Genomic DNA, 4,456 nt, shown 5'->3' with positions numbered 1-4,456 from the left:
CACTATAATTAAGGCATATAAATCACCTTCCATGCACAAGTATTTTGAAACCACACAAACCATGTCTTAGGGTTCCAAGTCTAAAATGCCATACCAATGACAAGTCCTCATCATGATATTATGCACAATACAATACCACCAACTTATCAATTTAAATCATGCCACAACAACAAGCTTTATATACTAATCTTTAACATTTTAGCAACAAGCTTCTAAAACAATTATAATTAGTCATCAACAAGGATATAGAATTATCACCACCAAGAATATAGCAATTTCAAGACAATAGGAATTTTATACAATATTGATAATTCTACAAGAGTTCTATATCACTACCACATGTGAAATTTCTAGAATTTAGCATACTACTAAATCACATAATCCTTCTACACAAGGTATATACATATCATATATACTTAAATCAATAAACCCTAAGTCAAGAAGTGAGGGTTTCCTATAATATGCAAGACTATCATATTAAAAGTATGTACACAATATATATTAAACCCCAAAGGATTATAAAACTCTTAAAATATAAACATATTATCACCCCTACCTCAATAAAGAATTGAATCTCTATAATCCAACCAACCAAGCTTAAAAATGGTAAACAATTCTAGGGTTTTGAAGAGGAGAGCAAGAGGAAACTTTTGTCGCCCAAGGTTTTTGGTCTAAGGTGAGTGGAAGAAGGCCAAAATGAAGGAATAAGCTATTAACCAAGCTTTCCTCCAATGGTGGCTAGGTTTAGGGTTATGAAGAACAAATGAAATGAAAAAGATAAAGTGTAAAATGGTGAGTGGAAAGTCTAGTAATCATCCACTCACTATATGTTCTTACATTACCTCACACACACACACAATGCAAGATTAAATGGTGAGCCTACACTTGTCACAAATCAATGGCTCCTTCCTAGGCTTAATCTTAAGCCTACACTTGTCAACCATCTAAGCCAACAAGTGCTCCAATCCTAGGCCAACAAGTGAGTGAATCTCTACCCTCCAAATGTCAAGAAATTATGCATCCAAGTCACCCCACCCCAATGCCAACAAGTGGCACCATGAGAATGTGACACTTGTCACATTTTTCAAAAATTACAAAAAAGTCCTTTTTCAAAATATCTTCCAAATTAAATTGCAAAAAGGTCCCTAAGACGAAAAATAATTATTTTACATAATTACACTAAAATCTCAAAAATCAAGAATAATTACAATAAAGTATGCATCCATGCCCTTTACGAAAAATGAGAGCAACTAACATGTTTTTCTACAAAGGTAAAAATATAAATGTCATGGAAATCAAATATCATGAATGCATGCAAAATCGGAATCAAATCCAAGCACAAAAAGTGAGGTTATGCAAGGAAAAATGATAAACGGGAAAAAGACGAAATAAGGAAAAGACAAAATAGGAAAAAGACGAAAAAAGAAAATCACCAAAAAAGGAAAGTGAGGAAAATGACCGGGTTATTACAGATGAAAAAAGAAATTATCGAAAAGAAAAAAAAAAAAAAAAAAAAAGGAAGAAAATGACCGAGTCATTACAAGAGGAATAACTTTGGTGTGAAGCATCTGATCCCTAGGATCAAGAATACAACAAGGTGGCTCTATGTATTTCAATGATCCTAAACAAGTACTCTGAGACAACTTCACTTTCCTCCATTTTTGCAGCTTTCATATTGAACTTTCAGAAGTTGAATCTTGTGTTTCCTTGATCATATTGTTTCCCTTATGAGCAGCCTTGAGAGAGTTCCATATTTCCTTTGTCGTTTTATATTTTTTAATCCTTGTGAATTCTTGTTACTTGAGAGTACAAAATAAAGCATGTGTTGGCCCTTCAATTATTTGACAAAGCTACTTTATCTGCAGCTGTAGGTTTTGTAGCATTGATGATAGTGAAACCAACTGTGGTAGTTTGCCAAACTTCATAGGACTATGACATCAAGAATGCCTCCATCCTGGTTTTCCATAAGTCATAGTTTGAATCATCAAACCCTGGAGCCTTGTTTGTAACCTGACCTTCTTCCATATTTTAAAATCTTTTGTGCAGGATATTAAGCCTTTACAACAGATCTTGGCTCTGATACCAATTGAAGAACCAAGAGGAAGAAGGGGTGAATTGGTTCTTAAATTTTTTTTTAGGTTTTAACCATTTTTCACAACCAAGATTCTCACCACAGCTTGTATGAGTTACTTACAGATATCAATAGGGCTTTGAAACCCTAATATGTCATAAATGAATGATGTTGATATATAGTCACAAGAACACTGAGATTATATAAGGAAAACCTCTCTCAATAGGGATCAAAAACCTTGGTTCTTGGGCACACCCAATGTAAATCGACTTGTTGTGTTGCAAGTTGATACACACTCAGCTGTCTCACACTCTTTACACAATCTAGCTCTCAAACATGTGCACACAACACTCCCCCTATCCTAAGCACCCTTGCTTGGACCAAATAAGCTCTCACAACTCTTCAAATACATTGTAAAAGATGTATAATAAGAATACTAAAGCTATTACACAAAATAAAAGTGAATATATATAGCTCAAGTAGGGATGTCAATTGACTCGCCCCCGCGGTTACCCGCTCCACCCCGCCCCATTTTTGACGGTTTTAGGGGACCGTTTTACTTATCTGGGTAGGGATGGTTTGATGCAATAAAAAACTGGGCAGGTTTGGTGCAGGGGCGGGGGGAGGTCGCCCCGCACCGCCCCGCCCCATTTAGATAGCCAAATTACTTAAGTACCCTTATTTCATATTTCATTAGTATATATATTTCCCACTATATATTAAGTACTCTATATAACAATATTAAAGTAACAAATGAATTTTATTAAAAGGAAAGTTGTAATGGTGAAGAATTGAAGATGAGGGAAAAAAAAAAAAAAAAAAAAAAAAAGGGGAAATCCATTTCAACAATAATTAAATTATGGTCTTAAATGGGGCGAAGCGGGTACCCGCAGGGTAAAAATATTAAACGGTTACGGGGATGGAGTGGAAAATTTTCTCATTTTTGCTGTTTTAGGCGAGGACAGGGACAGGGTTTTTAAACAATTGTAAGGGCGAGGGAGGGTACACCTGCCCAAACCCGCCCCCGTTGCCATCCCTAAGCTCAAGTATCAAATAGCATCAATTGCTCAATAGGTTTCTGCAGTATCAGTGGTCTAAAGGGTAAAAATAGAATGCAGCTTCAATACAGACCCAAACTTGGTTCCCATAACCTTATATCAACATAATACACTTGTTCAAGTGATATACATGATGAGTATAGCAAGGTATAACAAAATTAGTACACAAATAGGCTTAGTTTCTGCAGAAAACCCTAACTGTCACGGTTTGATACACCAAAAACTGAAATGGCTAATGTTCTGTGCAAAACTCAATGTATAGCCTCAAATCAGATATATAATCATGATCAGATTATAAACAACATGCTTACAGCAAGATATCAACAATATGTATTCACATCAGAAGCATAAACGAGTAAAAACATGTACAAGCTGAGGTATGAGACATTAAAAGCTACTACAGCAAGAAAATGAGTATAAACATAGTTTTTGCAGATGCTAATGGTAAAACAAACTTGCCTTAACATAGTACACCAGAAATAGCTCAGTTGGATTTGGACCCCTCAAACCAAAAATCAGCAACAGAAAAACAACTACACAATGCATCCTCCAAAACATCATGTATGTTTCGCAATTTTTTCATTTTTCGGGCTTTTTTTATTTTTCTGAATTATTTAATTATTGCCTCATTTTACTTGTCGAATATCGTGGGGTGTGCCGTGTGAGTCCTGAGAATCGTTTAGGGCATTTCTTCAAGTTAAGGACTCTTAGAAATGCATTGTGGACCATTTTCACATTTTGCGGATTTTTGGGCCGGGAGGTCCCGGGCAGGACCCACACCCGGATTCTTCGTGCACGGGTGTATATTTCGGCATCATTGCACTCCATATATTATTATTTGGTGTATGTTTATGTGATTATATGCTTGGATGGTGTTTATATCATATGTGTGTGTGTGTGTGTGTGTGTGTGTGTAAAGAGGAAAAAAAAAAGAAAAGAGATATTTATAGGCAAGTGGACCATATTAAGGCTGAGATTCTACATTTCTTCTCCTCTATTTCGTGGCTACTCTTTCTCTCTCTACAAAACCTTTTCTCTCTTTAAAAATCTCTAATTTCAAGCCTAGATCTCTCTATTTCTAGTTGGATTTAATCTTTGGCATTGAAGGCAAAGTTGAAGAGCTCGACAAAGGTTACGAGATGATCAGAACAGAATTTTGTTTGGGCGATTTGGTGAAATTCAAAATTGGGGCTTTTGGCAGCTTCGGCTAGATTTCTTAAGGTAGGGGTTTCTAAACCGTAATTCATTTGGTTTATATGAGCTATCTCTCATAGTTGTGTTATAGCATGTTTAAATTGTGGTTTTTCTGTGAGTGTGACATCTATGT

This window comes from Cornus florida, unplaced genomic scaffold, assembly GCF_030987335.1.
Source record: "Cornus florida cultivar Cherokee Brave unplaced genomic scaffold, ASM3098733v1 CherokeeBrave_3.0.0_Hap2_Chr04, whole genome shotgun sequence".
NCBI lineage: Eukaryota > Viridiplantae > Streptophyta > Magnoliopsida > Cornales > Cornaceae > Cornus > Cornus florida.
This window is presented reverse-complemented; position numbering follows the sequence as displayed.